The 19,591-nt window shown below is 43.1% G+C and overlaps 1 protein-coding gene across 1 annotated transcript in view; it reads left to right on the forward strand.

Annotated features, from left to right (window-relative positions):
- Positions 1–13,678: 13,678 nt before the first annotated feature.
- ANGEL1 (angel homolog 1) overlaps positions 13,679–19,591 on the forward strand; it is a 109,768-nt gene continuing 103,855 nt past the window's right edge. The window contains exon 1 of the mRNA XM_064714457.1: positions 13,679–13,713. The gene's annotated coding sequence lies outside the window, so the exon portion shown is untranslated. The remainder of the gene's footprint in view (positions 13,714–19,591) is intronic.

Below are 19,591 nucleotides of genomic sequence, written 5' to 3' on the forward strand. Positions count from 1 at the left end.
GTCACCATATTTATATTACTTACTGCAGGCATTTAAGGCACCAGTCCCTGGCAGCACACACATCCTTACTCAGGGTCTTGTCCAAACTCAGTTGTACAGTTTGACGGGGACCCACCCCATTACCACACAGATTTCTCAATGATGTTCTGTTTCAGGGCTGTAATGTCTGTGTACTGATACGCCAACTTTCTTTAATGCCTAAAGATGTCTGGGTCCGCATAGCTCTTTTACCAATCTGCTTAAGGCTTTTTGGCTGTTGTTCCCTAAGGAATCCTGGCCATGTAGTTACCAGACTTCTCTTGGTTTTTCATTTAGTTCACAGTGGAGTTCCCACACAATTTAAGACCATTTATTCTCAATTCAACATTATAGCACTCACCACTCCGGTGTTTCTCTAACTGCCCTGTTGAACAGCTCCATGTCTCAAATGGCACACTTATCTGTATATGGTGGGCACATGCCTGTATATGCTCCAGTGAACAATCCCTTCCCTTGTGCAAGTTTGCATGTCAGCTGTGTATCATTGGAGTATCCCTGCTCTCAGAAGAACCTTCTGTAAGCTGGTGTAGGACTAATAATCCTCTTGTAGCAAAATGCTACAGTCTAACATGAATTCATTTCTTCCACACCACTTCCTCCGTCATGTTACTGACAGAGAAATTCTCAGGGTGGCAATCCATTTACTCTAGCAGCACACCCTGTGGAAGTAATTCCAAGGCCATTTTCATCTCTGGACAGGCAGGTAGTGATGTTCTCTGGGTATAAATGAGCACATTCCTCATTAATAGAATGCACGCCAGATGCCATGAGAGTATGCTTCTGGAGCCAGTCTCAGGCTGGCCAGAACTAGAGCCAAACAGCTCAACACTTCCTATGCTGTGTGGCCTTTCTTTGTTGAGGGAAGGTTTTCTGTAGCTCACTTTTAACCCTCTGCAGCAGCAGCAGCATTAGGCATCCAGAGATACAGGTGTGCATGTGTATTTGAGCTCCATCAGCCCTGAGCTAAGTTGGCCCAAACCACCTTCTGCCAGTCCTGCAGTACTGCCCAGGCCCCGTGCCAGCGTACATTGCAACAGCCTCTCCTGCTGAAGTGCAAGCTGCAGTTCCTGTTGCTTTTGTTGACTCTGCAGGAGGAGTGCCTGGTCTGCTATTGGCTTTTCACCAGCAGATAAATGACATTGCTGTCTTTCCCCCTCACAGCACAAGAGTCTATTGAGATATATCTACCTGTTGGTTTTGCCAATATCTTTTATGTACTTGCTCTGTTTTTCTGTTAGTGATACAGTCCATTTGTCTGTCAATGTGCTCCATGGTGCACAAACTTCTGGTTTACTTTCCCCAAGTATTTCTCTGTCTCAGGGTCCCAAGTCCATTCAGTCAGCAGTTTCTCCCCCTTTGTGCATATCTGCTTGCTGCAGCAAGGCAAACCACACAAATTCATCCATTTAATTTGCTCCCACTACTAAGTCCTTTCTGTAATTCCTCTGGCTTCTTCTCTGCTGGGTTTGATGATTTTACGTAATTGGTTTGCTTCAGGATCACGGGTCCTTAGGAGAGGCAGGTTACATTTAGCAATTTGTTTGTAGCAATGTTATTTGTGGTATAAGCATAGCAACTCCTACAAAACATTTTTTTTCTCTTTGGGAATTTATGAGGTTAAATTAGATTTGTGTGACAAACACAAATGATGAAAGGCCATGAGTCATTGTTCACTTGAAAGTGTGATAGATGTCAGGATTAGAATGAAGTGCACCTTATTTGGAGCAGAAGAACTACTGTTGTTTTTTACCTTCAGAGCTTGAAAAGTGTATCACAGAGTTCAGAAAATATTCTGAGTTGGAAAGGACTCACAAGGATCATCCAGTCCAGCTCTTAAGTGAATGGCTCATACAGGGATCAATTCCACAACCTCAGTGCTATTAGCACTGTAATCTAACCAACTGAGCTATCACTTACAGATACACTTCCATTCTTGGCCTGCAGGACTTCCCAGTGACTCTTACAAATTAGTGAGCTTACAGAGGTGGTGCTGAATTGCCTTTGTATATATTTCCTTCTAGAAATGGAATTGCTGAGTGTTGAAAGGGAAGGTTGTTGTCAGGAAAGAGCAAGAAATAGAAAGGTACCACTTTTGGAGCATGTGTCAAGATGATCTGGAGGCCCTCAACCTGAAATAGAGGAAAAAGGAAGAATAAGTGTCAGTGGCAAAGGCAAGAAAGGAAAATTATACAAACTCTGTCCTTCTGCAGGTAGGGATGAGAAGGAAAGGGAGATATGCAGAGTTTTCTGGATTTAAATGCTTGAGAGATGCTCTGAAGCTGTTGTGATAGACAGACAAATAAAAGCCAAATGATTGCATAGTTATGAGCAGCAAAACTTTGCAGAGCAGCCAAGGCACTGGAAATTAAATTAATTATAGTTGACCAATAGGTTGTGAGGTGAAGAGTCCCTCATTACCAATTTGTCAATGAATAAGAAACAAAGAAGTTTCTGAAATGAGAAGCAATAGATTATGAGAAACAAGGTTGTCGCAAGATGATGGTTCTTAAATGTGGATCTTGTCAAATACTTTGGTGGTTGTTATTGTTATATTCTTGTGTTAGCCAAAGATGTGCAACAGTTTTTAGAAGAGAAAGACATGGTTGTCTTAGAAATACTTGTGATTTAAATACTAAAGGAGAAGAACCAAGAGGGGATGTTGAAATGTTTGAAAATGCTATTTGAGCATAAAAGAATCAAACCAGTAGGACTTGGCACACTGCTGATAGGTGAATGATCCAGGCAGTAGCAGGTTATGTTTATGGCATATGCAGCCATGCATGCTGTGAGGAAATAATTTTCCTAAGTGTATTGCCTGGTTTTATTAAAGGTACCCCAGTGTTTGTGGGGAAGGTCTGATTGCCACTTATTGGAAGCTGTCTGTAAAATGGGCATCTGATCAGAAAGCAAATGCCAGGATGCATGAGGAATGAAATGCTGGATGCTCTGTGGAGCTTCATACAGCCATGATAGGAACCAAGATCTGCCCTTACCTGAAAGAGTATTGGTGACCCCCATCTTAAAAATGATAATGAACCGCTTGAGGGGCTTTGGAGATAAGCCCATGAGAACAGTTAGAGACATGCAAAAATGTCTCTGCACTACAGCAGAAGTGCAGTTATTGTTTGTTTATTCTACAGCTAAAGCCCCTTAGTATGCATAAGACTTTGCAGACAAATAGGACAGGTCTGTGCCTGAGGAGTTTGCCTTCTGAGCAAGACAGAGCACAGCAAAAGGAAGCAAACCAAAAGAAGTGTGTTGGTACATGTGCAGAGCAGGGAGGCAGTAGGAGGCAGAAAGAGCCACCAGAGAGGAGAGGTCAGGGTCAAAGGTATCACCAGAGCCCTCCCAAGGTAGGCACTTACCTTCCAGTAAGGCAGGCCCCTCTAGTGTTGCTGTGGTGAGGAAAAGTTTCTTGTTTCATCCATGAGGTGTGACCTGTCTGCTTACAACTGCAGTACTGTAGGAAATACCCTCCAGACTCCACGAATGATTTTCACTGACTTATTTTTCTACATATTCAGATGCTTTCACAGCAGCTCCATATTTGTGCGCGTGGAAAAGCAGCTGCATTGCACAAACGGCAAAAATTTCAATTTGAATTCAAAAGCAAATTTTAGTGGACTTGTGTTGCTATGCTTTAATATTCATGCACTCAAGATTTATTCATACAAATGAATTTTAAGTTGAATTCTAAACATGAAAAAGGTAGTATTGCACATTTTGTTATAAACTTTTTGCTAGGTTACCAAACATGATACAAAATCGGTATAATTTGAGATGTGTAATTAGCCAGCATATCAGTAGACCTAAAAATGTTCATCAAATAATCATTTTGAGTGATGAAAATCTTGACTATTTTCTAATCCAGTTGCAGCTAATTTCAGAAGAGAAGAAAATAATATTAATAGAATATGCTTTTTGTTGCATATTATTTGCTCAGTTCTAGCATTATGTATGCAAATCAGGTAATTTTGTACCTAATTGCCTGATTTGCATGCATAAATGTAGGTTGCACATGTGCAAATGATTTAATTCAAATTTAGTATATGCCTAATATGTAAAGTGGCTGAAAACTTGAATCTATGTATCTGAATAACTCAGAATTTTCACTTAAATAAAAACCAAAGTTTGCCACCACCTTTGGAGGTCAGACAAAATAGATGGCCTTCTTTGGATGATTCTGCAGGTGCAGCAACCCTGGAGTTGTAAATTTTTCTAGAGAAACGAGGAATTATGTGAATGCCGAGTGAGAGAAGTAAATAAAAATATTCCTGTTGCTTTAAATGCTATAAGAAAATCACAGAAAAATGTGACACTTGCCAAGTAGAAGAAGACAGGATCACTCAAAAGAAAATGTGGCTTTCGAAGTCTTGGATGATTTATCAGACAATTAAACCTAAGATGAAAAGTGTGAAAATACAATACTAAAACCTAAGTGCATTAAAATCTCTTTCAGGTAGTGTCATGGCTATGAAAGGAATTAAGCTGACAGTTCTTGTAAGAATGAAATTCTGTGACTTTAGGAGAAGGAGGTCCATGGGCAAAGGATAGAAAAGCCTCATTTGTTCTGCCATACCATGCATTTCACCTCTGATCTGGAAGATAAAGAAGATCCAAACTTGGAAGATTTGCAGAAAAAAAAACCTCCAGGCTCAAGAGCGTGTTTTGTTACGAGTCCTTCTGAGGAGCTCCCAGTACTGGGATCGGATGCGTTGTCACCAGCAGTTTTCATAATGATGTGGAAGAGCAGGAAGTGTCCCTGAGGAGGGGAACTAAAATTACCAACAGCATTTTTTACTGTGGCATCAGCTGTAGTCTAATACAGTGGTAGGCTGTTTTCTCCCTATTACTCAGAGCTCCTCTGCAAGCTCAATTTGCATACACATGGGTGACAGCTATTGCTAAAATAAGCATGTAGAAAAATTGGAAGCAATTTAAAGGCACATATGGACTCACAGTTCCAAATTCTCATTCACACTAGTAAGAAGTGCAAGCAGGGTCAAAACAGGTATGATATATGCTTCTTCCAATGCTCCTTCATGCTGGCAAGAACTCTAAAAAATTATGGGTGTAGATTAGAATTTGGCACAAAATTCTTTTCTGTCTTCCAAGGGCTGGTCTATCCTAGCCCTGCTGACATGAGTATGGTTCAGATTATTTCTGACCAGTGTAGTTTTGCTAATAAATTTCTAGTGTCAATGTGTTTAGAATGGCAAAGACATACCTTTCTTGGAAGAGGTTATTTCACTTGAGAGAAGGAGACAAGATGGAGCACATCAGGCTTTCTGTAGGAATACACAGCAGCAAGCATGGAGGGGAAGGTAAGGAAGGTTGCCAAGCACTTTAGCACGGTGTGTCTGGAAGCTTGTGCTCTGGGTGTGAAGCCATGTGAGAGCTGGGGCCGCAGCTCTTTTAGTCTCCTCACCTAGTGAGCCTGCTCCATGCACAAAAGCATGGCTCACCTGTAGAAGCATATTTGTGGTGCCTTCACAGATCACCTACCCCAGAAAAGTGTTCCTTAATGCAGACTTGACTTTGAGCTCATTTTGGTTTTGCTCCTGGGCATACAAAATGGTTTTGATTTAAATGAGAATCAAACTCACCTTTTCCTCCTGTTCTATCAGTGGGAGAGAAAACACTGCTTGACTAGTTGTCTTACCTCTTTGTTTGTGTGATAACCTCATCAGTTATCATACAAACATTCAGAGATCTGTACAAAAAAAATAAACCCAAACCCTGGGCTGTATTCCCAGTTCACTCTCTGAGTGTTTAGCTAAAGCAGAACTTCTGTTGGAGATGTGCTCTGTTGTTTAACTAAAGACTGTTATTTCTACTTATTATCATTTCATCATAGAGTAAAAAGACACTATCTATTTTCCAATTTTTCAGTATGAGTGAAAAACACTGCCTGATAGCCTTGGAGATTGAAGGTTTCTTGTTTTTTCACAGAATGGATATACCTTGGGTCGTATTAACTTCCTTCTCTCAACAGCTTCTTGTTCCTCCTCAGTTTAGTGTTCAGGACTGATTCCATTCTTGATCTCTATTCTGAGTCTCACTTTGTGTGTTTTCTGCAGTTGAGGCAATTGCTGCCTGTTGCAATGCAGGATTTTGGGGTGGGCATCAGTCCTGTGAAACTGAGCTGAAACTGCAACTCTGTCTCAGCAGCACAGAGCGTACAGAACAGGCACCACATTGCCATGGCCACAGGGAAGGGAAGGGAAGGGAAGGGAAGGGAAGGGAAGGGAAGGGAAGGGAAGGGAAGGGAAGGGAAGGGAAGGGAAGGGAAGGGAAGGGAAGGGAAGGGAAGGGAAGGGAAGGGAAGGGAAGGGAAGGGAAGGGAAGGAAGGGAAGGGAAGGGAAGGGAAGGGAAGGGAAGGGAAGGGAAGGGAAGGGAAGGGAAGGGAAGGGAAGGGAGTCAGCACATAACATACCTGGTTGCCTGAACCATCTTTTTTCACAAAACAGGGCACCCATGAAGGGCATGACACTGTAAATACACTAGGACAGGACAAACTCATACCAGAATCCCAGAAGGAGAAGAGCATTTGCACTTGCACTGTTCACCTTGTTGTTGCCTGGGAGATTACTGTAGTGTCTTGACTCAGATCTTATGTTGCTTCATAACAATTTTTTTCAAAGAGTTATAGCTTTTTCCTGGTTGCCTTTTCGCCCTCTTTTTTTGTAATCCCTGCTTGGCAGCTGAAGTGGTCTAACATTTTATGTAACTGGTAGCAGAAATTATTGCCAAGGAGTGAATTGTTTTTAGAGAACATCCCTCCCCTTGGGTTAAATATAGGTTGCAGCATTCCAGTATAATGAAAAGATTGGAAAACATTTACACACTGGAGTACTTTCTGCTTTGTAGTAACAGAGTAAGACATTCACAGTTGTGAATATCATACCTGAAAAGACAAGTTTAGTCAGCCTCTACCTTTACTGTATTTCATCCATACCCTCAAATGTTTCCCATTTAAACCAAATTCTCTTGCCCTTGTGTTTTATTACCTTGCAGCATGCTGTTGGCTACAGCATACTGGTTTATTATCTTACCATGTGCATTGTGGCACTTGCATTAGTTTTGTACTGCAAAATTGCATAGGATGCTGGACCAAGAATGTCCAATCCTTTTGATTACAAAATATGAAAGCAAATCTGGAGAGGTCTTACTGCTACAAAAATTAGATCTGTATTGTGTTGTTGTCGTCAAAGATATTTGGTTTCAAACACATTTATAGTTGCCATAAACTCTGCTTTGTAAGCTGAAATCATCTGTACCACTATTATTAAAATCTTCAAATTCAGCAAATGGTTAAAATTCAGACTGGAAAATAAAGCCTGAGAAACATTTAGCCTTGCTAATTCGAATACCATCTCCATATCTTTTCTACATATACACATGTATGCACATGCATTCCCAATCTTGCATATACATTTACAAGCTCTCACATTCCCTAGCTCAGACACACATTTACAGGCACTCTCACACAGAGAATGTATTCTGCAGTATAGCTGGTACACAGGGTATTTTTGAAGACAGAACAAGATGACTGTAAATTGACACTTCCACCCACTAATGAAAAAAGCCAAGAAAACCTCAGCAGAGAATGAGTTTTATAATTAATGCTGAACAATTTTCATTGACAAAGCAAAAAGAAGCAAGTGGATGGCTGATTTAAATGTTGAATGATTAATGCACAGAGAGGCGGCTGAGGAAAAAGACAAATTCAGGAGCAACTATGGAAATTTATGTATGAGAGAGTCAGCACCATATTCTGATCTCAGTTACACAGTCGTAAATCTGTTATCTTAATGGAAGTATTCAGCTTTTATATTTGCATAGCATAAGTGAAAATAGAATTTAACCCAGAATGTGTTTTCGATGGTGTATTTGCATGACTGAAAGGGGAGAGATGCGTATGTTTGCATGCGATAAACTGCAAATACACGAGACTTTTTGTATCTCTTGGTAAGAAATGTAGAGAATGAATATGTGTGTGATTGTGTACGTGTGTGCCAGTTGTGGGGCTGTCTGACAGTGCGTGGGAGGGTGAGAACAGTGTTTGTTCCTAGACTCCGTGGTTGAGTGAAAATGGCTCCTGGAAATGCCGTTTCAGATTAGAGAGCTACGGCTGGAGAGGTGGATATTTCATTATCTTCTTTGTGAGGTGTTTTGGAGTTGGTAATGTGAAAGCAGAGCTATATATAATCCAGTCACACATGTGGTGTCCTCGAGATTTATAGTGCCTGCTAATGCCAGAATCTTTGGGGTGTTTCACTGTGCTAAGCAAAATGCCTCAAAGACCAAGGCAATGCAGACCCTACCTGATTTTTCTCATGTACCAAGAAAAAAGAAATTCTTCTTCCTTCAAGATGCCCAATTTTATTCCTATATTTGTGCGTAATGCCCATCACAATTCAGAGTGAGTGCTGTCTCTTGTCCTTGCCTTGTGGACTGGGGCCAATCCCCACCTGCCTTGGGTGTGTGTGTGCTGGAAGAGGAGGGTGTGGAGGTCACAGGCAGTAGTTTGCTGTGTGCAAGCATCTGAGATGCAGAGGCTGTATTTTTAGCTGCTCCAGATTCTCTCCTGGCTGGGATATGATGCTGAGGAGTTTATTGCTGTAAGGATGTGCCTAGAATACCAGGCAGCCTCAGAAATTTACTGTGCCGCAGAGCCCTGACTCAGTGCTCCTCTGTGACTTTCCTGTGTTGCTTCTGCACTGGAAAGAGAAGAAATGGTTCCTTGTGTTCCTGGCTACTGCTGGCACTAGAGGGACAGCTGCTGTGATTTTCTGAGAAGCCCTGTCACAGGGAATGACAGCAGCTCTGGGTCTGGCTAAACTGTGGTTTGCTTGGTGAAGCTGCTTTCAGATTTCTTCACAAATATTACTCTACATTTTTGTCTGAACAGTAAGAATAATCACATTCTGCCTTTGATTTGTGATTTTCCCAAACATGACTATAATGCCTCTGCAAGTAGTTTTTTTGCAGCTGTGCACACTAAATGCTTCCAAAATATTAGGGACATTTCACAGGTAGTTTCTGTACAGGGCATTTCAGGGGAGAATGTGGAGACATGGCCATGGGTGGATTTCTGCACACCTGGCTATGAGGGAGGTGGACAGCCAGCCAGAGGGGTGAGAATCTGCTAGGGATACTCCCCGTGGTGTATCCTGTAGGAAATGAAATTACACTCATGGTGCTTCTGTCCCACTGGTGAAGATGCACCTGCAGGTTTGAAATGGTGGTTTCAACTCAAAACCCTCTTTAATTGTGAGATCCAGTACATTTACCAAGTTAAATTATATATATGAAACATCAGCAACTGACTTCTTGAAAATCTAAATTTTGAGAAGCCCAGCTTGTGACTTACAAGTCCAGTGAAACAGCATAAACGCTTGATGAAGAAAATTTATTTGTACCATCAGATTTTTAGAAACAAGTAGGAGATACCCCAAAGAGCCTGGGCAGGATACCCCAGAGTCTGTCTCTTTGAGAAACACGGTAAGACCCCGTGTATTCGCCTGGGGTTTGGCTGTATTATATTCTGCAAGAAGTGGGCTTTCCTCCATTTTCCAACCTAAACGATTCTATGAATCTATGATCGCTGCCCGAAGGAGACTGGAAATAAGGAGCTGACACCCGTCTGCTCTTGCTGGATCCCGAGCTCTGCTGGAGGCTCCCTGCTGCCCTCTTGTTGCTGGAAATGACACTGGAAATACGCGCCCTGTTTTCGCGTTGTGATGGGAGCTTGACTAATATCCTCACATTTGGGGGAAAATCGCAGACCTCGCATAGGAATGTCTGTCTCATTGCTGTGGCATCCGGAATAACAAATACGGCAATCGCAGCTACAGCGCCCAGCGCTTCTCTGAACTGCCGCGCACTCGGAAGCACAAACACGACTGAGGGGCAAGCTCAAGAGAGGATTGTAGGCAGCGGCAATATATCCTTTCAATTTCTTAGTCTTGCAAAATACAGATGAGCTTTCAGCCATACAAACTTTCCCATCATGCTTGCTTTTCCCACATGCTTGCTTTTCTGATGTGCTTAGGGCATCGTGACTACTGCTTTAGTAAATAATAGAGACTGAGACTAAAGTCACTGAGAGGTTTTGAAGCAGCCCCCCTGAATGCCACACACTCAAGGCTTGAAGCAGCTCTCTATGGCCGTGGGAGATTCTGTATTTTAATTTTGTATTATTAATTCTTTACCTTCCTTAGATCACTAGCACTCTGACATTGTTGTCATTCACATCGCATTAATGAAATTTGTTTGAAATAATTTTTGTGGCTCGCAGCTCAGTTCCTGCTTGGTTTGCTGGTTGATTTCTCTTTTGAAAAAAAAAAAAATCAAATTTGATTCTAAATTGCTCCTTGTTTGCAAAGACCAGTGGCTATGAATGGAATACAGAGAATGAACTCTACTCTGTCCAGGCATGAATGGTAGCCAGGTCAGGGCTGAGCCACATTGGTGGGAGGCAGTGATGTGGGAAGGTTGCCCTGCCATTATCTATTCTGTAGTCAAGCAGTGGATTTAATTCTTAGAGGATCTCAAGCCTATAATAAAATCGCAATGGGAACAAAAAACCCTGACCCAGAAGACAGTGGCATGTTCTACTTGTCTTCCATAGTTGTGGGTGTAAGTGTGGCTGTGGATCAAGGGAGCTGTGTGACAATTTTGTGGAGCCTGTGTATCAGAAGAAACCCATCCCCCTGTGTTCTGCTGGAATCACTGTGAGGTATATATTTATACTGCTAGTGAAAAACAGAAGGAAAAATGAGAGTGTCTCTAACACATGTAATCTGCAGAAAAATACACATTTGCATGTTGATTTTAAGCAAGTAATCTTTGCTGTTAAGAGAATAGCAGAGTGCATGCTTTTTTCCCCTTGCATGCTGTTTTCTATGTTCCATGAACATGTACTGAAAACCTGGCATTTTTCTTGAGTTGGCACTGCTGGATGACCTCATACACCTATTTGTCATCTCAGCAGTTTCAGCTTCACTGTTCTTCCTTAGATTCATTAAGAAAATATTTAGCATCAGAAGAAAGGAAGCACCCTGTGGCCTGCTGTGCTCCCTACAGCCAGGCGAATAAAAACAGAGCCCCAGAGCACTTTCTGAGGGTGCAAGGGCGACTCCAGAGCACTTCTGTTCCCTTGGAAACAGGAGAAATGGGTCACATGTACAAAAAGTGACCCAGCCCTAGTCATGATGACCTTCTGCATTTGAGGATGTTTGATAGGGTCTTTGCGAGGTGATTGACTTTAGAAAAATCTTGTTTTGTAAAAAATCATCGGTTTTAGATTGGGAGGCTGAGATGAAAATCTGCTTTCCCTTTAATTTGGGGTTCATTGGGGTTTCCCCCTACAAGTCTCTTTTTAGTCACATGTGCACTGTGTTGTCAGAAAAGCTGCTGGGGATGGCTGAACCTTTTTGTTCTAATGTAGTATGTGCCTGATTTTTCACTGAAGAAAACAAAATGGAAGCTATTATCTGAAGGCAGCTTTCATCGTAGCAGCGAGGCAGGGAGCAGCTCAAGTATAATAAGACAAAATGTGAGACAAATGTTGCCTCCTCCGAGCCAGCATCTGACCTCGACAGTGAGCGCCTTCCGCTAAGCTGGCTGTTTACAGCCCCCGCTCCGGCATCCATCTTGAGGTTTGTGGGATGTTGTTTTTGTTCCCATCCCTCCATCTGATCGGGCACAAGCAACATATATTCCTCTGCCTTCACCCCGACCCTGAGGTATGCTGACATCTTGATTTCATCCCCTCCTCCACCTCTTGCAGCCCAGCAAGTAAGCTGGGAGAACAATTTACTGAGAACCAGCAGGCCTGGAGCCAGGGAGTCACCCTGCTGCTGTGGGGGGAAGGCTACATTTGGGAAGTGAGATTTTTCCTGTATTGCCGAGGCCTGGGTGTGCAGCACCATCTCCACTTGGCCCTGCAAAGCAGAATAACTCAGCAGCATGAGCTCGCCTTCTTTTTCTCTCCTCTGCTTCCCCTCCCAGGGAAAAAGCCACCAAGTGCGACAGCACGAGCTGATTCAGGCAACGGGTGTTCTGTCCCTTCAGCAAATGGGGCTGGGAGGAGTGATGGAGGAGGGGTTGCAGACCGTGCTGCTGACCTGCTGAATTATGACTTTAATGCAGTCACTTTAATAACTTGCTGTAGCTCCAACCACCAGATGCAATTTATGGCAAAGCAGGCGCCCAGGCATTTTTCTTTCTATGAAGACTAAGCAGATCTCTGATTACCACCCCCTCCCCCCAAACCATTACCTTCCCCCGCTTGCTCTGCTAATGGAAAAATGTTATGTATCTATGTGCTTTTTTCCCCCAAGCCCTGTTTGCAGGAAATGGTGGAGAATGAGAAACTAACACAAGCGTGCACACATGCTTTTGCAGGAAAGATTGCTTTAACTCCATTCTTTAACCACGCAAAATTCCTCCTGCTAGCAGAATTGCCAGTTCTTTTTCTAAAACCTTACAACCTCAGCCAGATGCAAAGCAAATTCCAGGGTTGATTTGTAGGGAAAAAGAAAGACCCCTCCCTCCATCTGACCAAAATAATCTGAAGTCTGAGTGATTTCACTGCACAATACAAAGCCTGCAGCCCTTTAGATCTCCCTTCTGTAAAGAAAGCTTAAATACAAGCCACAAACAAACAAAAAAGATGAACCTGGGTATGATGAATGGGCGAACTGAACGCAAGATTTAATTGTGTATTTAATGTTTGTATACAATAGATGGGTACATTGAGAAAGCAACGTACAGCTAGGCAGCAGATTCCCTGCCAGTTCTCCTGTTTTAAAGACCCATTCATTTTCCATCTAAGGGATGAATTCTTCCTCCCACTCTCTTCTACTCTCTCTTTTTCTGTGATTTGCAAGATCATTTGCTACATATATTATGAATTACTGTTTATCTTAGTCCAGTCTGCAAAGCAATTTCCCAAATAAATTTCAATGGATCAATAAATTCAGATTCTGTTTTCTCTTCCAAATTGAAGGAAAGAAAAATAGAAAGACTAAGTAAATGTTTTCTTTTTAGCTAAATGGAAAAAAAAATCTGAATTAAACACATAATGCCTATTTCTAATTCTTAGGAGTCACTCAGAAGCCCTATGATTCAACTGGTTTGTATCTTACTTTTGATTTTCCTTTCCATTCCTGAAAAAAGAGTGTACTTGGAACTGCAACCCTGAAAAATTGTGTGTACTGCTTTGAACCCACTGAAAGAGTGTCCATACAAGGACTAGCAGATAAGTCCTTTGTGACTGTTAAATATTTATCAGCAGGGCAAATTCCTCCTAGGTTACAGCAAGTACAGTTTGGAATGACCTGTCTCTACGCTTTCAGAAATGAGCAGCAGATTCCTGCAAAACATCCATCTCCTCATTCAGCTAGGATAATGTTTTCTTCTCAAGCTTTGAGATAGCTTGATTAATATGTAGCATATACGGCAAATTTCTTAGGAAAAAAGTGGTAACATATGGGAGCATTCAAGTTCCAGAAAGAAGAGTATAAATTGGATGTTTCCATATGAGTTCTGTCTGATGTGTCTGTCTATCTGTGTTTACAGTGACCTGCCCTGATTGTACCAAGATTGCATTACTGTCTCCAGTACTGCAAGATGTACCTGCAAGCACACACTCAGCCACACAGGTATTTCTTCTAGGTGTGATGAGTTGTCTTTGAGCAACTGAATCTATCTCTGCTTACTACAGACGCAGCCAAAACCAGATTCCAGACTTTCTGAAGGTTAGAGTTAGGTGGAATGAATCTTTGCTCAAGCATTCAACCACAGTGCCTTGGCTTGTGCCGTTAGCTTCCTGAATTCCCAGATGACTTCCCACCACAGCTTAGCCAGGCCTGGAACTGCTTATTTTCTCAGAAGGGATGAGGTGAAATGCAGTTAGTTCAGCAAAGCCAGTGGCATTTCCAAATTATATGTAAAAGTATGTATTTGTAGTCTTGTTTTTCAAATGTTGTCTTAAATATGCTTAATTCTTAACAGGCTCAAAATACTCTCTTCAGTTGTGATGATTTTTTAAAATCCTGTTCAAATGTTTATCGCGCCATAAGGAAAACCGCCCATGCAGCGGTCAGTAAGTCAGTAGTACGTGCACAGAATGAAAGCAGACGCCTTCGTGCGGTCTTGCTGCTGCCGGGGCAGTGCCCAGCCCAGGTACTGCTCCAGCGGGAGCTCGGCGCCTCTGAGGCCCCGGAGAGCCCGTTCTGACTCCGGCCGAGGGGGCCGTGCCCGGGCCGTGCTGCCGATCGGCCCAGGGCGGCTCTGCAAGGGCTGAGGCAGAGGCGAGAAATTCGGAGAGCAGCCGTGAAGTTGTGAGGAGGTTGTTAATGGCGGCGCGTGTGGCTGCAGGTACGCGGTGACACTGGAGCTCATTCTGGAGACTCCTCTGATTCGGCTATGTTTTTCTTTTTTGAACCTGGCCTTTGATTAAAAATGCCTCGCTTCCAGCTCACATTGCCTTTTAAATGGCTCTGTAAAGCCCTCTCGCGGTTCCCAGCTCACATCAGAAGCAGGGCTGGAAGTGTTTCTCTGCAGAATAAACATACGGGCTGTAAATCCTGTGATTCAGAAGATCGCCTGCAGTATTCCTCTCCGCTGTTGCCATAGGTAACCGGGCTCTGCAAAACACCATTTACCCTGGAATGCAAGGAGACTCGGAGCTCAGCAAGGGCACTGCGGTTAACCCTTTCCTAGCAGAAAAAAAAAATCCCGCTGGTGATCCCAGCCGAAACTCCTTTCTCATGTGTGTAAATTCCCACACAATAAACCCGCACCACGTACATTGAGGCAAATGACCTGCCCAGCGCGGCCCCAAGCATGTGCACACGCACTGTGCGGGAATGGCGGGTCCCTTCTCCGCCAGGCAGGCCTGGCAGGGCGCTCCGGGACTGCTGACTCACCGGGGCTGTGCGGGCACAGCCTCGGCCGGGAGCCCGCGGGACGGCTTAAACTGGCACCGCATGACGGAACTGAAAGGCAACTGGATAAGGCTGGCAGTCCAAATCCAAGGTTTGTGGAGTGGTACTTGTCAACGTATTTAAGACAGGAGCTTATGAAGGAAGACCTAGAGTTCATACCACAGAATTTTGTGGGGTTTTTTGGTAGCTAGCAGGGGATCCCTAATGTTTACAAGGTTTTGCCATTGTCATCTAATGGAGACTTATCAAGTCAGACGATGACTGCAAGTTTAACACTTCCTTTGTGCCTCACACTTCTTTGCAGTCCAGGCACTTTAAACATCTCCTCATGGTCTTCTACTCCATTGCCTCAGGCAGTGAATGTGGACAATCAATAGTTATCTGCAGCTTAGGAAGACAGGGACAGAAAGTGGCCCTCACTTTTTTCCTCCTCTAATTCTGACCTACCTGGGGGCTAATGTGGATTCCAGCAGAAGAGGAGCTAAGTGAGGTACTATGTCTGAACGGTGTTTTTTTGCCACAGCCACAGCAGCAATGCTGCCTAGAGAGCAGGTAGCAGCATATGCTCTGCCTTTGCCTTTTTTTCCCACATGAAGCTGAGGATTATGTGTGTGTGAAAAGTAAATTCCTAGCCCTGTGTTCAAGCAGGGGTTAATTTATACTGCAGAGAAGCTGCAGGTGAGACTGAAGACTTGTCTCATTTTTCAGTTTCACAAACCCTGATACAAGAGCCTAAATATGTTTTGTTACAAACCACTGCTGTCTTCTTTTTCATACTCCCCTCTGCAGTTCAATGCATGCACAGATACACATCACCAAATTGTTTTTTTTTTTTATGACACGGTATTGCTGCAGGGTCATTTACATACAGGTAAAAATGCAAAATTCGTGCTCTGAAGTGTTAACAATGTTGGTTACTTTTACATCAAAAGTCTGATAGGAATGCAAAGAAATCAGGAAATGTGGATAAGGCTGAAATTACATTCATAAAAGATCATGAAGTGGTTGGAAATCACAGCCCATGCACGGACAAGCCTGTATTGAGACTGCTGTAATCCCTGGGCAGAGCAGGGGGGAGTGAAGGAGAGGTCAGTGTGCTTTGTGGGATTCTGTGGCATTACTGGGGCAAGGGGAGTTAGTCCTTCTCTGTTATTTGAACTGTGAGTGAGTATTTTTTTAAGAATTTTTATTTTATGTTGCTAGAATAAAAAGGAATAGGCAAGAGGAAATGACCCCAAATCATAAGGGGATTGCTGTCTGTGGAAAAGTGCAAACACAGAATGAAATTGTTTTCCTGCAAAATTCTTTTTTTCATGGCTTGTTTCCATGCCACCACGGAGAAGAATGGTGAAGAAAATTATATACAAGGAAAGGTACTTTTAAAGATTCCCAAGAGCTACTGATTGGGTGTTGCTGTTTCACATTCTCCAAATTGCTGCTACATCAGTCTGGATGGTGGAGATAAAACTGTAAGAGAGCTGAAAAGCTATGGAGCAATGTGTGGAAGCACAGTGATAGATATGTGTGCGCTCTTTTTTGATTTATAGGATTTATTTGCATACTCCTTTGGCATTGCCAGAGCCTCTCTGCAGACCTAACACTTGATCCCCTGTTATGCTGAGTCCCCTGGGAGCTGTTGACATTGTGGGGTACCTGCTGAGGCGTCAGGGACAGGTTGTGTGGGTGGAGAAATGGGAGCATGAGATCAGAAACAGGAGTGTCTGTGGGGCACAGCCAAGTGATAACTGGACTAGTTGAGCCTCTCCTAAAGGTCTGAAAACCACTGGAAGCACTGAAGAAGCAGAGGTTGGAGCTTGTTCCTTTTCCTGATTTTATATGATTGCCTGAAGTCAAGGGTATTTAAATGCCAAGTTTTTATGTAGTTCCTAAATTTACTTAGGTTCGGGTGTTTACAGCAGGAGGTTTGTGTCCTTGTGCATCCTATCTGTGTACTTGAATGATGATAAATGCCAAGGCTTTCTTCGGGGGCTTGTGTTTTTCCACAGCCGAGGTGACACATTCCCATTAAGTTTAACCTTCTCCCCCAAGAGTTGATACAATTTATTTCTTTTGGAAGGGAAATATCAGAGCTGTAGCAGGCCCAAAGCAATTTTCTTTGAAGTGTGCCTTGGCTGCGACTGCGGATACAGTGACAAAGAGGAGATTGTGGCAGAACTGCCAGCTGGGCGCTCGGGCAGGAAAGGGTTACTGTCGGCACAGCTCTGTGTCTGGAGCTGCAGGCAAAACCCAGAGAGAGACAATGATGTCAGCACTACCTCCAGGCCCAGGGCCCCTTGCCTGACAATGTGGGCAATCCAACACATTCCCATCTGCCACAACAAGAGCATTCATGCTCCTATTTCCTGACCTCTTTGGATTAAAGCATGTGGAGTTAAATATACATCCAGCCCCGTGCTCCTGCACTTGCGTTGCACCAGAAATAGACTTATGGGAAAATGGCTGCAGCTTTTGCCACCCGACACACACCCACAACGTTGGGACCTGTCTCAACGTTGCCATCGAGAAAAGCACATGCTGGTCCGGTCGGGAGATTGTACAGTCATGTACACATAGCTAAAACACTGTTCGCTTTTGTGCCTGGAAGTGCTGCATGTAATCAGCACGCAGGCAGAAAGAGGTGGGGCGGGGGAAGGGCAGCTGAGATAGAAAATGAAGATTAGTCAGAGGCAGTGATTTCAGCGTTTTAGCCATCTGAAACTTGCTGAGGTTTTTAGCACCACATAAAAAGTTCTGACAGCAGAGAGAGACCTTGGCTGAGCGGGGTGTCTGCACTCCAGGCTGGTGCAAGAGGGAGAGCATGCGGCAGGATTTGTCTGCTGCCATGCCGGGCTGGCAGACACACGGAGTGCAGCTCTGACAAGGACAGCTTTTTGTTTGCTTAATACTGAAGCCATTCTGGTAGTGCAAAATTCTAGTAATTACAAGCATTTTATTGCTTTTATTCAGGATGTGTGTGCATGTGGGGTCTGTTGCATGCACATGGTATCATGTTGTTTCTTTCTCATGTCTGTGGGTGCTGTGTATCTGTGGCTTTATGCCCATATGTATCTGTGCATCTCCATATTTATCTGTCATTCTGTGTCTGCATTGCTCAGTCTTTTTCCTTTTAAGTGTTGGAGTTGCATTTATTTTCTGTGCACACATGAGTTTTCCTGTACTATACACTAAGGGGAAAAGAAATGTAGGGAGAGCTTGCATTTTGTTTATGTCTTTGTCAAGAAAATGCTTCACAATTGAAAAATATGAATGAAAAAGAAAATGAGACTATTTCTTTTCCTTTCTTTCTCTTTTGTCTACAGTCTTCTGTCTTATCTTCCCAGTCATGTATTTTCTTTTCCCTCCCTCTTCCCCCATCACACTGCAAACTCCTGTTCCCATAACAAATGTTTTAAATGTTATCTATCCTGCCTCTACAGTCAGCCCCTTTTTCATAGCATGTTTCTTGTACAGTAATCTTTTTTTTTTTTTTTTAAACAGCTCATAGCAGTCCTTAACACAGCAAATTCCTGTACGCAGTTTGGTTTGGTATCTCTCCGCTTCATATGGCCTCTGCTTATGGCACACAGGATCTCAGAGAGCACAACACAGGGAAGCAGAACAAAAATAAACTCTCCAAAATCTGTAGTTCCCCAATGGCTCAAAGAGATCTTGGAAGAAGGTTTAGCTGATAAAATCCTTAGAGGGTGGTTGGAGGGGTGAGGCCAAATGGTTAATGTAGGATGAAAACTGCAAACCCCTTAATTCTCTTAGTGTTTGGCTTAACTTTGCCTTGACACTGAAGAGATGGTGGTAAGTAAGGATGAGCTTGTATTAGAAATAGGATTCTCTCTTTCTGCCCAGCCTTGCCTGTGCCAGTTCCAGTATCACAGGGCATCAGTGCTACAAAATTCTCTATCAGTTTCTGCTGGTAGAAGTTTGGAACTGCCTCACTTCTCAATTAGTGTAATCAAAGCCAAGACCCTGGCATCTTTCCCAAGAGCTTTCTTCTCCCTGTGAAACAGAGAATACTGAAAACCAGTCAGAAAAAGTGGAGCCAGACTGCAGCAAGCATTGGATTTCACCGGTGGTATAATAAGGAAGCTGCCTGTAGTGTCAGCCACTCTAAAGGAGACATACAGACAAGTTAAAGTGGTAATATGCATAATGTCTGTCATCCAGATATTTCAGAGCATATAATAAGCTGTGATTAAATCATTAAACTAAAAACTTCAAAAGGGTCTGGCTGTGTAGACTGAGGATCTGAATGCAAGAAATCTCCAGTCTTCTTTCTGCCTTGGTACCTGGTTTGCCACTGCTCTAAGCTAGTCATTTCACACGGATCTTTAATTTTCCCATCAGTACCACCAGGAGTTAATAATACTTAAGCAGAGCAGTGCCTCTTAGAGAGTTGTTTTGAAGGAAATGGAGACTTACTGAAGGAGTCTTTGTGTGAATTTGCGTGCCAGTCTGAAGTTCTTCAGAAGCAAAGTGGAGGAAGCATGTTCAGCATGAGATCATCATAGAAATCATGAAGGTCTACAAGTACCAGGGGAAAGACCATGTTAAAAACAGGAGCTCTGCAGTTTTCAGG

Source organism: Zonotrichia leucophrys, chromosome 5 (assembly GCF_028769735.1).
Source record: "Zonotrichia leucophrys gambelii isolate GWCS_2022_RI chromosome 5, RI_Zleu_2.0, whole genome shotgun sequence".
Taxonomy (NCBI): Eukaryota; Metazoa; Chordata; class Aves; order Passeriformes; family Passerellidae; genus Zonotrichia; species Zonotrichia leucophrys.